The 22,519-nt window shown below is 34.8% G+C and overlaps 1 long non-coding RNA gene across 1 annotated transcript in view; it reads right to left on the bottom strand.

Moving 5' to 3' along the window:
* LOC109279305 overlaps nt 1-22,330 on the bottom strand; it is a 61,043-nt gene extending 38,713 nt beyond the window's left edge. Inside the window, exon 1 of the long non-coding RNA XR_002086116.1 lies at nt 22,196-22,330. This is a non-coding gene — a long non-coding RNA (uncharacterized LOC109279305). The remainder of the gene's footprint in view (nt 1-22,195) is intronic.
* Between the last annotated feature and the right edge of the window lie 189 nt (nt 22,331-22,519).

Below are 22,519 nucleotides of genomic sequence, written 5' to 3' on the forward strand. Positions count from 1 at the left end.
ATCTACATACAAAGACTTTCAAAATTCAGAAGTCCCATAGCTATACTTAAGTTCCTTGAATTTTAACAAAACTTTTCACAGGCACAAAAATTAATTATTTGCAGCTTTCTCTCAAAATTATAAATGTTTCTGTCCTTTGATCCAGCAGTGGCAGTTACTTGTTTAATGAAAATCCAATTAATTACTTCTAGTGCTTCCAACTTTGTAAAATGATGCTTGGTGTTCTATCACTTATCACCTCGAACTGGTAGTATCTATCCCATTTACCTTACAATTCTTTATAGTGACACTGAGTGGAAGTAGAAAAACTAAGAACGTACAATGACAAGAGGGTTCAAACCTCAAACATTTTGCTGGAGACATGGAAACTCAGTCAAAAGAGGAAAATGCAGTTAGATCTAGTGAAGCAGTGATTTTTTTTTTAAATTTTTTTTTAACCACAATCTCTAAAAATATAAACATATAAAGCAAATGTAGAAAGAAAGCATTTTTACATTAGAGAAAAAATATGTAGAAGTTAAAGCAGTTGCCTGTAGCTTAAGCCTTCTCTCTGCATGCATACCTAAAGGCTCCAAAATTCTGCCATGTTATATAAAATATCTGAAATATTCCACTTATTCAGTTTAAAACATACTTTAAACCAAAACAATAGTACAGGTAATTTATTCTGAATATATTTGGATGTATATTTATTGAATCTTGATGAATTCTGAGAGGAGTTATGATTATGAGTCATTTGATTTCAATTTTGACATACTACTTCAAAAGTGTGTGAAAATACTCAGCTTCACAATTTCTACAAAGTATAAAAAGCTTATGCTCTTAAGTTATTTCACAGGATTTACTGTGAAGTAGGAGAGAAAAAAAAGCTCATGAATTTTCATTCTTAATTTATTTTTTTTCGTTTTCAATATAAATTGCAGTGGTTTTTTCATCCTGCATGTAAGCGCCTTACACTTGAAATGCAGGTATAAATTAGTTTTCAAATAGTAGTAAAAAGCTGAAGTGCCATTACCTCCTTTTCTTCCTGTAATTCTATTACTTCATGGTACTGTGGGATGAAGAGGTCATATTTTTTCTTGCCTCCTTTTTTGTTGTTGACATTTTCATAATGCAGTGCAGTTTCTCTTTAGAAAGTTAAAGGAAAGATTTATGAGTGTTCATTTTTGAACGCTTATCTAAATACATTTAGTGAAAGCTTATTCTCCTATTACAAACAGCTGCTGTTTGCAATAACTAATGAAAGCCTAGATTACTCACTAATGGGAGGGGTCCCACAATATTGTACAATTATGCTGTAAACTCAAAGAAGCAACACAAATCATGTTTCAATAATGGCAAAATCATGTAGTTATTATCACAGGATGACTAAACAACCACTCAGTGGAAAAAAATAAAAAGCATACAGAAAACATACAATTTTTGAAATATGTTACCCTAACACATGTAAAACAAAGCTTCAAGTGAGTTATGATGCTCTAACGCTAATTATGAGCCTTAACACTGAAATGAGCCAAAATACACCTATTTATATCACAAATTTTGAAAAGTCTCTTGGTAGCAGCAACTATCTAGAGTTGCTATGATGATTTTATGATTAATTTTAGGAAAAAGACTTCAAAGGAAATCACTTTAAATACACAAATAGTTTTTATGACCACTTCAAATGACATTCCAGTAAGTCTGGCCAAGACACTGGAAAGGATGTAAACCATGACAGATGCTTGCACAGCAAATTAAGACCAACCAGCCTACAGATAACGCATGCTGAAGTTTATTTTTAAAATTTCTCTCTCCAACTTCTAATGAATTTACAGCTATAGTCTGAAAACTTAGGCCCTAATCAGTTAATTACTTATGCATACGGACATAAGTAATCTTTATTTTTAACTTTTCAAGAGTTCCATAGACCCAGGCCTCTGAAATACAAGAAGAAACCTATCTGTTCAGGCACAAACATCAACACTTAACTAACATTACATAAAACAAAAGCACCTACAAGGCTTAAGAGCCTATACCAGGAATAGGCAATTTAGGCATTTAAGATCAGAATCACAAAGATGCAAACTGGCAATGCTCTGCAGTCACAGGCCAGGGCTACATGAAAATTCATGAATTTACAGGCCAGAGCTACATGTTTAAGTGCCTTTTATAACAAACACAGATTGTTACTTGCCTACAACTACAGCTGACATCAGGCAGCATATTGATTATATTGCTTCTTAAGCCAGCCAACAGTCACTGAAAGAGATTTTTAGAATCTTGTCTTTCCCAAACTTTTCATACTAACTTGCTATTTCACTTTGAGAATAGGATGTCCAATCTGAAACCTGAAGTCTTTTTTGTTCTTGTTGTTTTTAGAAGAAATTAGAGTCAGTCATTTATACTCGTAAGACACACAGAGGAGGAAGTAATGGTCATACCCACATTTTCTAGTATCTTAATGAGCACTTGTACAGTAGTAGAAATATACAGTCTACAGTATCTTAACAAGCACCTCTGCAGGAAGTTACAGACACAAATGAGATGCCTTCCTCTTAACACAAGGCTATACGATCAACTAGGAAAAATACTTCCCTACGTCCTTTTTGACCATGAACCATTTGAAAGTCAAGAGAAGGGGCTAAATTAAGGATTAGTTAAATAAAGTTTAATTTTACTATTTACCTTGCACACTTCTCTCAGAATCTTAAATTCCACCATCACTTTGACCTTCACATCCCCAAAGAATTCATCATTTTTCATCAGTAACAAGCCCGGCAGAGCACCTCTCCTAGCTTTGACTTGCTCAGGGATCTGCTTGACTGTATCCCATGGGGCATGACTCCGAATGGCCAAGGGGCTCAGGAGAGCCGAGCTGACTGATATTCAAGAACACTTTCCTCAAAGCACATTCTAATGTGCAAAAAGGCTATCAAGTGTGGCAGAAGACCAGCCTGGATCAGTCAAAAGCTCAACCGTGTTACTGAAAGTAGATCCTATTTTTTTACAAGCCGTCAAGTATAAAGTAAATTGGCTTTCAGTAAAATAAACCTTTAAAAATGTGTTCACTGTGCTGAAACCACAGGAAAATTAATAACTGTAAGGATTATGTTTCCAGTGAAACAAGCATAAATGTCTGCATATGTGAAAGGAAAGTCTTCATGAAGTATAAGAGCTCAGGAACAGCAAATGAGCCTGACTGCTGCGAACAGAAAGGCTAAAAACAGAAGGCAATCAAAATACATTAGCACAATGCAGATAAAACAGAAAAAATAACAAACTTATTATAAAGAATAAACATAACAATTTTGGAATAAACAGATAAAAAAATAAAATATCCTGGCATATTGTTATTTACTGAGTTACATCATATTGCCCAGGTCCTGGCCTTCTTGAGGTTTAAAGTCACAGCGTTTTCCAGTTAAATTACTAGAATGTATTCCTTTATATTTCAGGGCAGAATAAGTAGCATCCTAATGTAAAGGGAAAGAAAAAAAAAATTAAGTCAAAGAATCTTCCAACTTCTCGGCCAGGTTTTTGCCCTATCTACAAAACATAGCTACCAGCCAAAAATTACATGCTTGTAGCCAATGTTATGCATAGGGTTGGGGTTTTTTTGCTAGACATTCCATAATTACAATATAAACTATGCAGTGGTTTAATTTTATTACATTGCAAAAGCCTCCAAGCAGGTTTTCACCTCATTTCCTCACTCACACGATCTCCACCCTCAACCCCCTCAGTCTCACTGTTCTCTACAAATAGCAGTTGTGAAACTAACAATTCCCTAATAACATCAGTTTGTTTCACTAGTGTGTGTCGGGTGATGTTGAAACTACAGAGAACAGTAACTTCAGTTATCAGCTAAGAGAGTTTTGAGGATTTATAACTCCAGTGCAGTCCAGCAGCTAGGCAGCTTGTGATTCCAGACAGCATATTTCACTGTAGAAACAATTTTTTTTTTTAATGTTTTCTCACGTATCCAAGTTACATTTTTCATTTTAATTCCTATACAGAGCTGCTTCTTAAGTCATACACAACACATCAAGCAGAGCACAGATCTCTCTACCAGAGATGCCGCGATGACTGCCATAGAAAAGAAAGTACTGATTAACAATTTCGTTTTAAACTATATAGACCAGAATGCATAAAAATGGCAAGTGTAACACAATTCAGGTTATCATTGTCCACACCAAGCAGTTACAGACCTCAGCACTACAACCCGGCCCAATGGACCACTCATCTATCCAATTACACGTTCTGCACACATCTACATACTCATCTTTCAAGGTGTCAAACGCACATGCAGTTACATTCCATTCAACAGATTTTATGGAGGTTAGACCAGAAGCAACAGTTCCATTTAATGTGAGGTATATAAAAAAATTTTCAAGTTTTATGTTCATATAGTGTCATTTTGTTCTACTATGTGCTTGTGTCATACCTCCCCCCTCCCCAAGTTGGGGCCTAAATTGCTGGTATCCAACATGAACACATTTATATAGTAGTCATGAGTTGTAAACGGCTGAAGGAAATGTACTAAACTGGATAGAACACATCTACTTCAACTCACAAAGGTCTCTACAAATATTTACTTTCACTTTGGTACTAACTTTTCAGCTTCATGTTTGACTCTATGCATATATATATATATGTATGAAATTCAGTCTAGACTATTAAAGGTCACCCTGCATAAGTTAAAATCATGCAAACAACACAAAAGTAAACTATTGGAATTCACAGCAGAGCTTATAGGGGTTAATATGAAAATCAATAGGTAGAGTACTTTAATCCAGAAAGTTCAGTGCAAACCCTCAACTCAAAAATATTTTTATGATAAAAAAGTGAAAATCAGAGACTCCTAATGAAGAACTAACCAGGATACCCATGTTCCCCAGCAAAAGCTGCTTTTACTAGGATGGTACAAAGAAATATCAATGAAAAATACCTCACAGACATAATATTATCTCACCTACCCAAAATTACTCTCCCACTTGAATTATTACTTGCCTAAAGAATTAAAACACCACACAAATACACGCTACACAAAAACTGAATTAACATGTCCTGTAGACTGAATGTGTCTTCAGAGATCAGAAAACAACCAGTTCAGCAAATACACTATACATCTAAAATTTCACTCACTAATTCTAAACCCACCAACATAATTCACAGCAATTTTTACATGATTTCTAACAAATCTGATATATTGACCAGAGAGAACATTCTCAGAGACACAAACCGGGAATAAGACTGGCCATCCATACTCAGCTTCTGTTCAAAGAGCACCGTCTTCCCAGTATTTTGAAAAAAAAAAATACTTTGCTACCATTAACAGAATGCGCATCTAGGATAAGCATGCATGTTTTTATAATTCAATAGTTTTACCACTGAAGTCAGTTCCATCTCAGAAAAACAACTCAGTGATATTTTTCCTTCATTATGTACAAATAACTTCAGAATCCTGAAAATATCAGTTAGTGTCTTCCTCAGATTAGATTTTCTTTTTTTTTTTTTTAAACACATGTATCATCTCTATATCCAGTGTATAAGTTCTCATGATAAAAATTCACAGGCTTACAGATTTCTTTAACATATTACCTTTTCCTGGCAAGAAAGAAAAAAAAGAAAAGGAAAGGAAAATAAAAATCTTTTCCTTGCTTGTACAATTCCTCCTCCTTCACTCTTTAAAGCAGTTTAAGATTATCATTATTATAAAGGAAGCATGAGAGCTAAACTGAGTTTTCAGAGTAAAAGGGTGACAGCACCATCAAGTGGCTCTGTAAGGCACTATTTACTACTGTTTTCATGCATGATAGAAAAAAATTATTATTCTCCAGATATGTACAGAATGGACTTCTTAAAATTAGTTTAAGTTGTGACAGTTTAGATCCTGTAGAAATCTAATTTATTTTGAAGTCTATAGTAAGGATAAGCATATTGAATTTTTTTATATGGTTAATTTTGTGGAATTACCTACATTTTATTATGATACTAATAAAGGAATAGCATGATATTATTATTAATGGAACAGAACCTTCGCACGGCAGGAAAAGTCTTGTACATTCTAACCACAGTGGTGGGGGTCTTCAGGAGTTGGATGGCCCTGATCTCCAACATATCCTCTATGATCTGGGAAAACGTTGAGCAGATAGCAGCCTCACATCAGTTAGACTTTATTTCTCTGGCAGTTAAAATGTGACACGAACCCCAAACTGAATCCCACCCAGAGGGACATCAGCTTTAAAAAAGGGAAGTCAGCTTGTGTATCTAGAGGAATGAGATTAAATTACTAATAATAAACTGCAAAAATATAAAGGCCTGTTAAGGAGAATAAAATGTGCAGATTGTCATTTTACTCTGAGATTATTTAATCTGTACATTTTTGCTTCTCTTTTCTGGGGGCAACACTTGTTCTGTGTAAAGTTTATTTACTTGTTAAGAGTAGTACATTTAGAAACATATATTAAACATTTTTTAATACCATACTATTAGTTTCTGTGATAATGAAAAGTATGTATTTCTATGAGGTATAAAAATCTTCTATGTTTTGCAAATCCAAATTAAAATACAAAAACCAAAACAAAGGTCAAACATAATCATTCTCTCATTTTATGCACATGCTGCTTTTTTGTAGATGTACCCTACTTACAGAGTAGCAAGCCTTACATGACTGAAAAATTCAAAATTATGAACAACTTCAAATACAACAGCTGACCGCACTGAAAAGTGAGGATTTTCTGATGAAAAACTGAAAGCCTGAACAAAACATTAGAAGTGATCTCTGCTTTTAAAACACTGGTCACACTATGTACTCTTAAGAAAAATGATTTACTCCAATCCTTTGCTAAATCAAATGAGCACGTTTCCAAAAAAAATAATATGAAAAAACTTTGCTACAGAAATACATCATCCAATCAGATCACTGGCATTTCTAGCCATATTCTAACATCTACAGAGAATGCTCAGCACAATTTACTCTATTTACTGTAAAATGGAAAGCGATTTTAAAAGGCATTTTTAACACAAAGAGATAATACTAATTTGTATACTTAAACTTACGTACATGATTGAGTATCTTGAACTGAAATCTGTGCTTGCTGCTCCTTAGAAAGCTACATATATATACACACACACACACACACACTCTATTATTCAACGTTTCAATATTCAAAAGATCCTAGGCACCTCACAATCTCTAGATTGAACAGACCAATGCCTGCATGATATTTTATTAGACATGATGCAGAAACTGAGACCAGAGATTTAGGGTTAAGAAAGAAATGGGTTACAGTAATTAGATCATACGTTTTCTCAGTTATGGTATATGCACATAATGATTACTCCATTAAAGTCAATTTTTATGGCATAGTAACTCAGATCTTGAAGGCAAAACAAAAGGAGTATTATTCCTAAAAGATCTGCTTAAGGAAAGATGGTAGCTTGATCAATTTTTAAAATGGCATGCAGTAAGCAGTATTTTCAGCATATGGAATGATATTCTTAACAAGTAAAATATAATACAATTTAAATGCATCAATTTAGAACATGAAACTTAACATAGAATATTTTTTAAAAGTAGTGGTATCTACTTCCTTCTAAACTCACTAAGGTTCTTTCTTTTTTTTTTCCCCCCTTGAAGACAGGTATGATCTAATATAAAAATGTGAGGAAACAGGAACTAATGAGAGTTCCCAGCAAATAATGTGCATGAATTGGCAGTATGATTATGTATGCATCTGGATTAAGACAACATGCAACTTCATTTTGCCTTTTGGAAGCTGATAAAAACAATTAATTGAGAAGTTCAGGAATATTTTTAGTGACAAAACAGAGTTCATTACTGCACTCGTTTGTGCTAAATATCGTGATTGCCCAAAATACTCAAACTAGCTCACTGTAAGTTACATCCAAAGGTATGGCTGTTTCATGTTACTACTAAACTGTAACTATGAGGTTCTAAACTATATACATGTAATTGTATTATTCCTCTTCATTTTAAATTGCCAAGAAGCAGTCATAAAGAATTAACATCTTTTTCTGTTCAATTATACTAGCATCCTTTTTTAACATACAGTGAAATAAATTAGACCATGATAAAGTATAACCTCTGAAACAGTGACATTCAATATCTAAATATTTATAAATGTATTTATATAAGTGACTTACGGCCAACAGAAATGTGACAGTAATAAATTGCATTTGTAGTGATTAAAGCTACTCAATTGTAACGATGACCCAGTTTAGTACACTTCTTCAAACTCAAAAACAATAAAAAGTGTTGTCTTACACATACAGTCTTTAAAATCCGCAGTAAAAACAATATAAATGGACTGTTACTTAACTTACTAACCTGTACATTATTCAGGTAAAGTATCCTATCTGTAATGGAATTAAAAAGCTTTTTAAAAATACTGACAAAGACTGAAGAATAAATTGATGCACTCTTAATAACTCTAAATCACCTAGCTCTTTATGCCAAGAAGTGTTGACAGTACCAACTTCAAGGTCATTGTCAACTTGGTAAGTCATTAGCAAATAAAATATGGGTTAATTGGAGCAAACTCAGCAAGGAGCTGCATTATTTTAAGTGAACACTGCAATATAACTTGAAGAAGAATTACTAATCACCACTCCCGTTGACAATGGAATGGATGAAGAAGGTGCTTTGTAACTTTTTTCTATGACTTTCCCGTAATTAAATATGGAAATAGATTCTGTGAAGAATTAAAAGTCCCTGAGTGCATTAATTCAGGCACTAATGGACTGCCTTCCAGTGTTACAGCACACAGGTAGTTCCCAGCACGTTACCAACATTAGCTAATATATCAGTGTCAGACTCCAGCAGTACCCTTTAGCTTGAATACCCAACTCTGTAAAGCAGATTTAGACTGATTATACATGCTGCTTTAAAAGGACGTATTTTTCATATTCTGAAATACTACCTGAAACTTTATGTGCACTGATGAAACAGCTTGAGTAAGACCTGAGATCCAGTTGCCTGAAGATGTATGCAGATGTATTACATACATACGGTGCTTATGTAGCCTTTACAGCCACCTCGCTAACCTCTAGCATAACAATTGTCAACGGTTTGGTTTTTTAATTACTTTTTTTAAATAAAACACCTTTCAAAAATAACCTCATTTGCATATTTTTCATCTTTTCCAGCACAATATATCACAAACTCCCTAACACAGTTATACCATTGAGGGTTATAACATTTAAACTAAGGGAGTTCCTCTCAGCACAGATCTCTTGATACTGCTGCTGTGTTCAAACACTATTTTCTCACTTTATGCCACAGAATTATTCACTTCCTCCAGCTCTCCCTCCAAACTATATTTTATGGGCAAGCAGCCCTAAACCTGCAGAGCTCCCTAGGTCCCAGCCTGATACACCAGTCCTTACACATTTTTAAAGCAACTGCCAATCTATTAAAGCATGGTAATACTCACCATGAAAGCAAGTGAAAAAGAACAACTATTTTTTTAAACTAACTCTGTGATACTTATAGACTGCATATGTTTAAATAGCTAAAATATTTGCATTACAAAGTAGGATTTTAATTTATTTTTTTTAATTGAAGACTTTACAGACCTATATCTGCATCAGAGGGCCTAGCTCAGTAATATAATGCAAATTTGTTGCTCTTCCTTGGCATTACATGTGGGCACCAATCCACTAAAGCACTTCAGTATGTCCATAGCTTAAAATATGTAAGCCCTACTGCAGTCAAATGCAACAGTTACATGTTAATAGTTAAATACATAGTTAAGTGCTTTGCTGGACTGAGGCCTACACTGGTTTGACAGTGCAAACATGCTTTGGGAATTCATTGCTTATCCAAAATACGTACCCACAGTAAGAAAAAAGCAGCAACTTGAGGAACCTCAGACGAGTAGATTGGGCTTCGAGGCACAATGAGGAGCTCTGACCTAAAAATAGTGGTTGTGTAAAATAAAAATAAAGATTCAACCCAACAATTACTACACGTACTCTGTCACTTCTCTGGGGAAAAGACAAGGCCAAAACAGCTGTTGCAAGCGCTGAAAGAACACTCAAAATAGTTTATTATCCACTTAAGAACTTACATATTGTATCTGTTTTTCATGTTGTTGCTTGTGCTATTATGTTTTTACTGTGAAAACTCATTAAATTATTAAAGCTTATGTACTGTTTTTATTTAAGCAAATTGATATTAAACAAATAAAAATATATAATCATGTACTTTTTGCTAACAAGAAAGCACTGCCAAAAACCCCAGAAGACAGAATTGTTTTCAGAGTATTTGAAAGCCCTTTCTCTCCTGAAGATCATAATTCTTCAGTTTTATGTTGTTGGTGTGTGTCCCTGATACATGTGGTGGCTGTTATTGCTCATATATATCCACACACAAAGTATTAACTGATCCTGTAATAAGTATTAAGAGAAATGTGCATCTGCAGCAGGTTTTCTGCTATGAAGTATAACCTTGCAAACAAGTCCTTAGAACTAATGAAAAATTGTCCAATTCTAAGAGAAACAGGAGGATGAAAAGACTCAGGCATGATTATCTCTACCCACAGCAGAATCAGAAACATATCAAGAAAAATTAAATATTTTATTAAAACCAACAAATAGATACAGAACAAGAGGTTCAACATACGAATGAATCACAATGTTTTCCCCTCTAACCCTTAGTTTTGACTACATTAGTGATCTATAGATCACTACATGATCTCAAAGTGTGACCATTATTTCTGTGCTGTATCCAACTCCAAAACCCAACTAAAACAGGGCAATGAAATCTGAGATGCCAAAAAAAAAAAAATTATGAACAGAACCCAAGAGGAACTAGACAAGAAACACAGACAAATCAAAACTAAGCAGGACCATAGTACAACATTTTCATAACTTATTCAAAAGGAAGAATGGTAGTTAGAGATAGGGCAATGACTGCTAAGATAATCTACAGTAAGGGCTGGACTTAGAAAAGTACTGAGCCACTCAAACACTTTGCTCTGGTTATGGGTCAGTTACTTAAATAGAAACTAATAATAACACTCCTGAAAGATGCCTATCTTTTCCCATGAAGGTTTTCATTATCTCCCTTAACAAACAGAAACTCAGTGATTCTTTGTCCTCAAAAGTCTTATTTTTTCCAACAAATTCAAGACGTAAATATAGCAGGCAAATTAAAATTAAAAGCCCTTAAAGAGCTTTATGATTTTTTTTTTATCCTTTTATGTAGGATAGCTACCTCAGAAATAGCCATCCTAGTAGCCAGAAGTAAACCTTCTTTAAATACCACCAGTCTTGAAAATAAATTAAATGAAAGCTATCATGGTGAAAGATCAAGATATCTTACAGTCTCTAGGAACCTAGATCTGACAGAAGTTTCCTGCTCTTCTTACACAGTTTCTTTAAGGTCGATTGTACCAGTATTTGGTAGTATTTCTTCTACAACAACAGTAATAGTTGGTATTTACAAAGGAATTTGGTGGAGAGTTTTGTACAGATGCAGAGAGTTCTGAAATTCTTGTACACTCACACCAGAATACGGAACAATATACTCCAGTTGTTAGCTTTTTAACAAAATATGATGAAATGGTCAACATTCCTTAAAACAACAACAAAAAAAATTTTAAATTCTCATGAAAAGCTGTCTTTTAACACCATCAGTTTAATCTAGAATTAAAATTTGTTTCTGAATAAATTACGTAGAAGAAATACAAATCTTGAATAAAAACTTCAGTTGTACATTCTATGAGTTCTTTTGACCTTTTGTCTCTTCCTTCCTAAAAGATAAAGCATACAGGTAGCTAAAATACTACCTGAAATCGTCCAAATCTAGAAATCAGAAACTTACTTCAGATGGAAATTCTCACATTCCCAAACACCTTTTCAGTATACCATTTAATCTCCTTGTCTTAGGTTCTCCATTTGTGTAACTACAATAATTACAGATAACTACACAGATTCTACATATGATTATTTGTAGACTATTCATTTTGCTTATTCAGCGTTTAGAAAACATGATGGCTTATATTTGTGCAACAGCATTCACAGAAAATGTGATTCCTAACAAAAAAGCTGAATGCTGAAGCGCTAGCATGAAATACTTAGAAATGGTTGCAAACTGCATCGACTAAAGGATTCTGCTGCCCCCTAATGCACTTCTTGGAAAAATAACTACAGGGGAAAATAGTAACGAAAAAGTAATTAATTATTCTCTTTTTTTATTTTGGTTAATTACGAACTCTAATTCAACTCTATGCAATTAGTATTGCTCAAGCATCCCCTTTGTCATAATTGCTATATATAGCTGATGTTGCTATTTCAGAATCATCTGTAATAAGGAACAGTGAACAGTAGCAATTGAGGCCTTTCAAATGGAAGACTTCTTTAATCTGCAATTCATTTGAGAAGATGTGACAGAAACATTAAAAAACACAGTTTATTACAATATTCCAAAAATTTACATCTCACAACAGAACACGAGTTATAACCCACGTGACAGAATTTGAATGTCATGTCTCAGAATGGTTTTAAAGTAGAACTGCTAATCTATAAAAGTCATAATTAAAAGAACATCTTTTTGCAATGTAGATTTGATAGCAGATTTACAGCCTTTCAGCTCTGTGAGTGATTTAACGGTATGACAATTTTTAAAAACATAATTAACATCTTTTTGAATGTAGATTTGATAGCAGATTTACAGCCTTTCAGCTCTGAAAGTGATTTAACGGTATGAATTTTTAAAAACATAATTAATTCTTCGAATAAGCAGGAAGTTGAGCTAGAACTAAAAAATATAGACAGTACAAAAAGACTTCAGAGTAAAAATAAAGAGGTAATCTACACACTTTGAAATTAGCATTTTTTTGCCACAGACTGATCTAGATCTGTCAACTATTCTGTTAGCAGGAGTCACAATTAAATTCCAAGTACCTTTTGGAAAAAAAGTAATAATAATACATCACTACCCTGACCTACAATGATACCCTTTTAATTAAAAGACAAAAATGTCAAGAATGATGAGGAGATAAACGTTATAAACAGGAAATGGAAATACTGCAGCCAAAAAACCTATCAGTGATAACAACTACTACTACTAGCAGGTAGATTTGTTTGCCAGATAGATGCTTTAGATTTGGGACTCATTTTTAATATTAAAGTCACCAGATTTTACTGTAATGTCTGCCATTTTTGAGAATAATTACAAATAACACAACTTACTAAGATCCTGAGAACACAGCAGAACTATCAAAGCTCATTACTTCTTAAGTCATTACTTTCCTAAAATAACAAAATCATGAGAAAATTTATTCAAGAATTCAAGAATGTCTTTTATTCAACAGGTCTCATACTGAAATCTAAAATGAAATACTAGAACTTCAAGAGTTTTCTGCAACAATCCCCCTGTAGTTTAGAAAGCACCAAAGAACTACATGACTTTAAAAGAGAATTTATGTTTCATATGTATTATATATATATTTATTTATATTTTATTATTTATATTACTCCCTTTCTTATGAAGGGAGTAAAGGGGGGCCGGAATCTTTCCTTCAAAACTTTTTGTGACCTACAGTTCAGAAAAAAATTTTGCCAAAACCTGGGAAATTTATCTGGAATATTCACAAATAAAAATAAAATAGTGACAAAGTATTTTTAAGGTAGCACTCGTGTTATGTACTATATTAGCATCATATTCTTTCAACTCAGTTGTTTTTTCTGTGATTTAAAAAAAAAACACCACAGGCATACTTGAATTCTTCAAATCAATTTTCTTATAGCTTTCTTATTTTAGAAAAGTAATGACTGTAAAGAAGCGTAAGCAGGTTTCTTCACAGCCTTTACACACTAAGCTTCTCTAGTATCGCTTGCGGAATTGTCGCATGCTTTTTACATTACCTTTCTGTCCAAGCAGAAAAGGCAGCAATAACTCCCTTTAGAGGTACAGGGTTTTTTCCTAGTCTTTTACCTGAAGTAGTGAGGCAGGTACTACATGAGACTTCATTACATTTGTATCCATATCCTCCAAAAACATCCTACTATAGAGTCAGGAAGCTAGTGGTACCAGTCCTATTTTTGTTATTCTAGTAGAAAGTGTAACAGGACAATCTTTTGTGGTTGTTGGGGGGTGGAGTGTGTGTTTGTTTTTATTAAAAAAAAAAAAACAACCCCCACCACATCATTTTATTTTTATCTTCAGTGATGTGGGAGTCATTAATTTTAATAAGTTACTTACAAATAGTACCTGCATGTAAGCTGGACCCAGTATTATGTCTCTGAGGTGGGAATTGTTTTATAAGAGTGCCATCCTCACCTTCCTATATCCAAAAGCCTGACCAAAAGAAAGAACAGAGGAATCATCCTCCTTTCGGCAGATTTTTATGGAGTCTACAGCTCTCTCTAAAAGTATGTAAATAAATAAATAAGGTTTTTTTACATATATATGTATAAAAAAATATTTATACATTTTGAAATAGATTATCCACATATCTTTACTCACAGTAAATAAACTGAAAATGGGTATCCAAACTGGGTATCCCTGAAGTAACCAAAAGCCCTGTACTATTAAAAAAAAAAACAAAACACCACCCCAAACCACAAAAAAAAAATCCCAAACACACAACAAAAATACCCCCACACTTTCACTTTACAGTTGGATCTCAGAACATTACAGAACCAATAGGTAATCCCACAGCAGTGATAACTTTATAACATCACATGTGCAGACAAATGACATCAGTTTTAGTTACCTGTGTCACACTGTTGCACAAGCATAAACCAATTAAATTTTGGAGGGGTATGGCTAGTAGGATTACTAATATTCCCTCTAAGCCAACTGAAAAATGGCAATGTTACCTTCCGGCTTCTACATCATATTCAAGAAAGCCTAACAGCATTAGGGCATTTGTAACCACTAGATGGTATCACCACTAGATGGTATCAGTATTCTGGCCCTACCTGCCATTTAGTAATGTGAAAAAATCTCAGCCACTTATTTAGCTTCTGTATCTACTGCAAATTAAACTCCCAAAATCCATTTCTCTATAAAGTTCAAAAACTTCTTTATAAATTAGCATTAATGGATAGATTTTTGTTTAGATCTGTTGTGTTACAGATGACATATACAGAGCAAAGTACATTTCAGTAACTTTAAAAACTGTTTTAAAAAAAATAAGCGGGTTTTGCTTATTGTGGACCCAAGCTTGAATGTGCAAATGTTCAATCATTTTTGTACTTGGCATGGCTTAGCTTTTCAGAATATTAGCATAACAAAACATTATCACAAGTGTTCAGTAATATGCTTGATCATTTTTTAAAGAGGGAATTAACATTATACAGACATTTAAAATTAGCATACCAGCTGACTATGCTCTTTAGACTCTCTCTGTTTTTTGCTATTTCTAGCCAACTCCATTGTAGGAGCTTGGTTATAGCTGCCAGGTCCTGGAGTAATTGCGTTGATCTCTTTGAAGCACTTCTCTTATTTGGCAGAATCTTGCGACCTTTGATGTTCTAAAATACATTTAAAAAAAAAAAAACAAAAAAAAACAACCCACCACAGAAAAACATTACCATAAATTAACTATTCACCTGATAACAATTTTATTAAAATAGTTCTGATGCCTAGATGCATCTATTAAAAACAAACAAACAAAAAAATCTGTGGCCAGCACTGTAGGCAATGATGACTTTTCCTAATTGAAATCAAGTAAAAAAATTTTGAAAAAAGTAATCACACAAAGAAGCTAAAAATCATTATTTCTCATCTGCACCCTCCAAAGAATTAGTTTCTAAAATTCAGAACATATAAAATTCTGAAACAAAGAGTTTCAATAAAGTAAAATAATGAATAAAATTGTAGAGTAAAAACCAAAAGTACAATTTCTCTAATATTTACTCCATAATGGTAAAGACCCTGCCATTGATGAAGACCTCTGCGAGTCAGGTTCTAAACAGTATCAGTTCCTTCAGTTCAAACATTTTAGTGTCCTAAACATTTTAGTTATAATTAAGCTTTATGTACAGAAACCTCTATACATCAAACTACAAGTGATAGACTGTGGTTTTCTTAATAACTAAGAAGCTACGGCATTCTTCTTTTTTTTTAATTCATTCTGGAGGATTTATATGGTTTTACAAGTGAGCTCCGTGGTTATTCTTAAAACAGTTGGAGATGGACTGTTGTAGATGTCAGAAAAAAATGTAATCATCTGACAAGAAAATTAATTAGAAAACAAGACTGAAGTACTTGACTTCCTACTACTCTAAACGGGACGTAAGACAAGAACTGTGAGGAAAACCTTAGGAGATTTCCAAACAACTTCATCATTAGTGCTGCTGCTGTAACTGTCAAGCATTGAAAATGCATTTTCTGCATACTTTTAAAATTAACATCTTTACTAAATGTAAATATTCAGATATAGCTTGCTTTATTTTTGACCAATGATATCTCACATCATGATACATTATTTATGCAGTATTATAGCAGGTGTGATGGAAAACAGTGTAGCACAAGAATAGATTAACAGAAGTACATAACATGATGCATCTCAGTTGAAACGTGAAGAAAAGATGCCATTCTACAAAGCCTGTCATCTGCCAATTTTTGTAGCATACTGTTCTCACCACTACACTCTCATAAAACACAGTGGTGATCCACAGCTTCCACAATGAACAACCAATAATCAAATAGAAGTGCTAAAGATTAAATGTCTTTTACATTTACATCACTAATTTCAAACTATTATGTCTAAAAACAGAGGAAAGGTTCTCATATGTAACATCATTACTTACTGAGTTATCTGATCTTTTTCCATTATAATTTAAGCTGGAGGAAGATTCAGGAAAAAGAAGATAAACGAGGAAGAGCAGTGAAGACACTTTATGATCCTCTGTGACTGTGATTTTATCATTCTAGTACAAAATTTAATGCAACAAACAGCATTATCACCTTTTCCCACTTGGGAATGTATATAGCAGTCAGCCTGTCTTAAATGATTGTACAGTAAGAAAAAAAAACTAAAAGTAAGTACACTACATGACATACGCAACTATAATACGGATTTTTTCATTATCAGTTAACCCCATGCTTTAGACAGTCTAATTCTTTCTGTAGTTGCGTTGTTTTATGTATTTTGTAGCTGTTGGCACTGATACTACTTCAGAGTCATGCTATGTTCTTGTATAAGGTTTACCCTACATATTAAAGCTTAAAAAGCTGAATTTACATTTTTCTTCTTGACATAAGGACTTAATTATACATCTAAGGATGGGTTCCATTTCAAGTTATAAGCACCACTCTTCTTTGAGAGTAGTAAGAAGTACTGCCTCAGGCAAACAGCATCCCTGATCAGCTTCCAGTAGCGAGAGACATTGTTCCCGCACATTTATCTTTGCTAGCAGACAGGAAAGAGTCAAAAATTCTCCCTACAATGCCCAGAAGTACTCAAGAAAGCATTAGGAAGATCAGACTTCTGCATTCCAAGGAGAACAGGATTGCAACTGCAGCATTTTGTGGTGTAAGGATGAAGGAGTGAGGAGAACTTAAGCACAACTCTTTCTGCAGATTTCACAAGTCATGTCCAATTCCGATTTTTTTCACCTGATCCCCGCTTCATGCTCCCTAGCTAAAATACCAGCAAGTCTATGTGGCACCAACTTAAAACCATAGCCTCCCTCCAGCTTTGAGACCTCACACAGGCAGGTCAGGCTCCAGGGCAGGAGAGGGGGAAAGCACCATGCAGCAGCCACGGTGGCAGCCTCCCCTGATGCATACACAGCGGTTGTACCAGAAGGTATACAAACACCTGCCGCAGTCTCTGCCACATTTTGGTCCCATCACATAAAAACACAAGAATGACAATATTGGATCAAACTAATAATTCCTAATAGTCTAGTTGCCTTTTTTTTTTTTGACTGCTACTGTGCTTTGAGCTAGCATTTGCTTAGAATGAAGTGTTATAATTTTAAGCTGTCTCTCATGCCGTATGTAATTCAGTGTCCTTGGTTCTAACGTGGAAAATTAAGATTGGTTTTCCCAAGTACATTTATCTGCATTGAATCTCACATGCCATTTTATCACTCCATCATGCAGTATCATGAAGTCTTTCTACAGCTCTTTGTAACAAGATTTCATTTTTACTATCTTGAATACATCAGTGCAGTGAGCAAACTTTACCACCTTGCTCACATCAGTGCAGTGAGCAAACTTTACCACCTTGCTCATCCCTTTCTTCCAGATCACTTATGTGGATATTAGATGGCAGAGACCCTAGAACAAACTCCTGTGAGACTCCCTTACATAGGAAAGCCAGCAATTCTTTCTCATCTTGTTTTCTATTTGTTGACAATTTTTAAACCTTGATACATGGAAGTTCAATTTCTTTAAACTCATTTGGTGAATGACACCATTCAAAGTCTTTCTGTAAACTCTTGTAGAATACATCAGTGAAATCAAAATTACTTCTTGTTTATTGGCCCTTTCAAAGGCCTCTAATAGGTTTGTAAGGCACCTTGTAGAAGTTGCACAGTCTTTCCCATTGTATCAATCTTACCCACATGCCTACAGCTCTATCCTTTATCATGTAAATTCCACCAAATGACTTCATGCAGAAGCCACTTACTAGCCCTACAGTTCCCAATGTTTCTGTTAAAACTCTTCAAAAAAGTGTGTCACGTACACCACCACCTGTTCTCTCAGTACTAACCAAATTGTAAGTAATAGTTTGCACACCATAGTTAGTCAGTGGTTTCATACATGAGTTTCATTAAAACTTTGGTGAACGCAGCCTTGCTCAGGGATCTTATCTTTGCAATTTCTTCTCCCAACAATCCAATTCTAAGAAAGCTCCTTCAAAACACATACAAAGAGTGGCTGTACTGTGGGAACCTCCTTAAGCTCCTTTCCAGTCAACGAGGAAAGATTCAGCTTTCAGCTTTTTTCCCTATATCTTTGTTTTCTTTAGATAATTCTTTTATACCTGTAAAAGGATCAGCTGATTGCGCTGTAAGTTCTCCAGCAGACTTCCTCCCTGTGATGTATTTGTACAAGGATTCTTAGTAGTTTCTATTTCTTTGAAAACTCATTCCTCATAATCATTTTGACCTGCCTTACTGTGTTTTTATATCCAATTTGTGAGTGTAAGAGTTTTATCTTACTCTCAATAAATCATTTTACCCAGATTTTGGGTACACTGGTTCGTTTTAATTGCTCTAGAATCCAGCTGATAAGTGATAGGCATTTGCCCTACAATTCTAGTACAATTTTTGTTAAGAGTCCATGCCACTTTCAAGCATTTTACCCATTTGGCTGAGCCCTTCCATTTCTTTGTGAAAAGCTTTATCATTCTATATAATTCCCCTTTTTGAAATTAAACACACCATTTACTACTAGGTTTTTTTCTGTTCTTCCACAAATGCTAAATTTCAGTACTTTACGGCCACTCTTAGACTAGCCTAGTCAGTAGTAACGTTCTGAAACATACTGCTCAGAAGGTCAAAATTAGCTCTCATCTTCTGCAGCCCATGAATCATTTCTTTATTGTGTCTACAGAGTGCTGGGCCACTCTCAGCACACTACCCAAGCCTGATGAGCTCTCAACTCAAAGTGTAGAAGGGTAACCAAAATCTTCCCCATAATTCTGTTTTTGTCACCACAGCCCTCCCAATCTTCCTTGCTATGTCACCACTCCTACGAGTCTAGCATCATATTTTGCTACCGAGAGATGGAATTTCAGTTCAGTTTAAAATAGGTGTTGACAAAAACCAACTTACTTGTATGATATGACTTTAAGGGGACTCAGGTAGGGGTAGTTTGTTTGGGTTTGGGGATTTGTTTTATTTTACAAACTGCAACTAACACAAAATATGCTGTTGCTCTTAAAGAATTTGTGTACAAAGACCAGTTGATTGTTTTCTTTCCACCAATTTCTGGTATGTTTTATGTCTCTTTAAAACCAAGCAGTCCAGTTCTCTTTTCCTATTTATTTACATTTAAAACACCTATAAAAAAGCATGAATACTTAGTTCAGCTGCCTATTTGCCTAATGAGTTTTATTAACTGTCCCATCTTTGAGGTTTTTACAACTTCACTAACAAGAGGATATACCATGCCAAATCCTGTAATCTTGCACACATCACTTTTGCCCCTAGTCCTAGTTTAAACAATAGGGTCCTAATGCACAGTTGGGTTGTATGTTCTGATGGGAGGCATGCACACCTCAGCCGTAAGGCCTGCCAATCTCCTGCTCTCTCTCATGCATGGATTAAGACGACATGATCCCAGATCTGCAAAATCTTCAAACTGTTACATTTCTAGTTCAGTAAACACAACATTAGTCAACAAAAACAACTACTAAACATACAGAAAATAATGTCATTCAATTAAATTACAAGTTCTCTGCTTTGTTATTATTATTTAAAAATGTATGTGTAAAATAAAGCACTAAATCTGCCCACCTTGGGAAGGTCTTTACCTTTGCTCTCAACATCAACTGAATTAACTTTTTTCTTTCAGAGACAAGTATTTAACAAAACTAATGCACAATTCTTATTTCTTTAGAAATTGTTCTCTTGTTCGTTCATTAGGCTACAAAGACATTTTTAGCTACAGCACAATCTGTAACTTCGAATAAGTAACAAAAAAACCATTTAGGAAATATGACAACTATCTAAAAAGACTAAGGCAAAACTGAGATTTTTAAACATCAGATAGCATTGACTTTCAGGGGCTACATTATAAGAATCTTACTACAGAAAAAAAAAGAAATTAGAAGAAACATATAATATATGAGATTATTTAATCATCGTAACAAATGGTATCTTCCTGTATTTTTTCCCCATTGTTGGCCAACTTACTTGTAAGAAGAGGTTATTCTAATCAAATCTGTTACAAGAATACTGCTGATTGTTGCTATCTTAAGAACAAGGTTTCAAACTTTAGATGGTAAAAGATGCATGGAGACAGCTAATCTCCAACTCCACCCTCCCCTACTGTTTATCTCTAAAATTGCTATGGAACTTAAATATTTTAAACTGGGATCATTATGATCACGTACCCTAATAAATATGGTAAGTAGAATGTTTTGGATCAATAAAAGCACACCGAAAACAATTTTAAGATTGAATCTGTTTCTCTGTGAATAAATAAATATGCAGTTAGGCATTGCTTTTCAGCTGAGATTTTGTTGTGCTCAAATGTGTTACTGTCTTCAGGGTCACTGGAGTAGTTTTCAATCTACTTGTCACGTTATTTCTAAACTGCAGCAATGTCGAAGTAAAGACAAAAGAAAACAAGAAAGGAATATATTATTATTGTATATACTTTTGACCATTGTCGATATTTTCTTTCAGTAAGTTAATGTAGAACGCTTAAAACTTTTTACAATGATTTAAAGTAGAAAATGTCTCACCCAACCCTAAATACGAGTCTTATGAACTTAAGTGTTTTTATGCTTATAAACTGTACCTTTAATCCCACCATTACCGGAAAACAAAGAATACTATACTTTCAGAACAGTTTTCTAAGTAATCTGCTGTAAAGGGGCTTAAAGGAGTACATAGGGTCATCACATATCCTAGCAGTTGCAGATCTGAGGATAGGGAAAGGACTAATATTTATATCGTTTGGTAATATTTTAGAAAGACATAGAGTGGGGGGGGGGGGGGGGGGGGAAGTTAACGCAGCCAAATAGAAAAGTGTACGTGCTACAAATGGATATATCGAGTCATTGAAGAGTTCTCAAGTCATTTTAAGGCTCAGTGGAGATGGAAAAATTGAACTGGCTTCATACTATCATATTGTCTATACACTAAATTACATCATCTTAATCTTCGTAACAACAAAAATTAGAAAACCTTGTTACAAGGGAATATAAACATTCACAGTAAAACGTATTTACACTTCACTGTACGCTAACTTCCATTTGAAATTCACTTCTACTTTAGGCCGTGCTGGAACTTCTTGAATAATTTTTAACCTTAAAGAAAAAATGCTACTACCTCACTACTCAAAAAGGGCACACCTACTTCACAAGAGTGCAATCTAGTGGGGGAAAAAAACCCACCATGCTTTTATGCAAAGCGTGGTTATCTCCAAGCTAAGGCAACCACCCGAGACAATCTCGTTGAAGAACGGGGCACAGGTAAATTTACACCGTCGCGAAACCGCCCAGCGTAGAGCTACGCATTACGAACTCAAAGGCTACGATACAGGTACCTCTCAAATCACCAGCTCCGCACCGCCTGAACACCTCTCCCGTTCACGCCCCGCCCGCTGGCGGTTAACGAAACGTATTACTGCTTCTTCACGCGTATTTTTGTTACCTCCAGCCCCCTACCCGCCTAACAAACCGAAGAGCCAACCCTCACTCTGCGCAGACGCCGGTAACACGCCTCAGGGGGCAGCGCGGTCCCCTCAGCGCTCCCGCCCCTGCTCCACGCACGCGGCTTGGAGCAGGCGCTGCCAGAGCCGCCCTGCTCAAGCACGTACGAACGCTTCCAGCTGACAGGCCGCTGCGTACGGGACCGGGAACCGCAGCGT

Source organism: Aptenodytes forsteri, unplaced genomic scaffold (genome assembly GCF_000699145.1).
Source record: "Aptenodytes forsteri isolate BGI_AS27 unplaced genomic scaffold, ASM69914v1 Scaffold93, whole genome shotgun sequence".
Taxonomy (NCBI): Eukaryota; Metazoa; Chordata; class Aves; order Sphenisciformes; family Spheniscidae; genus Aptenodytes; species Aptenodytes forsteri.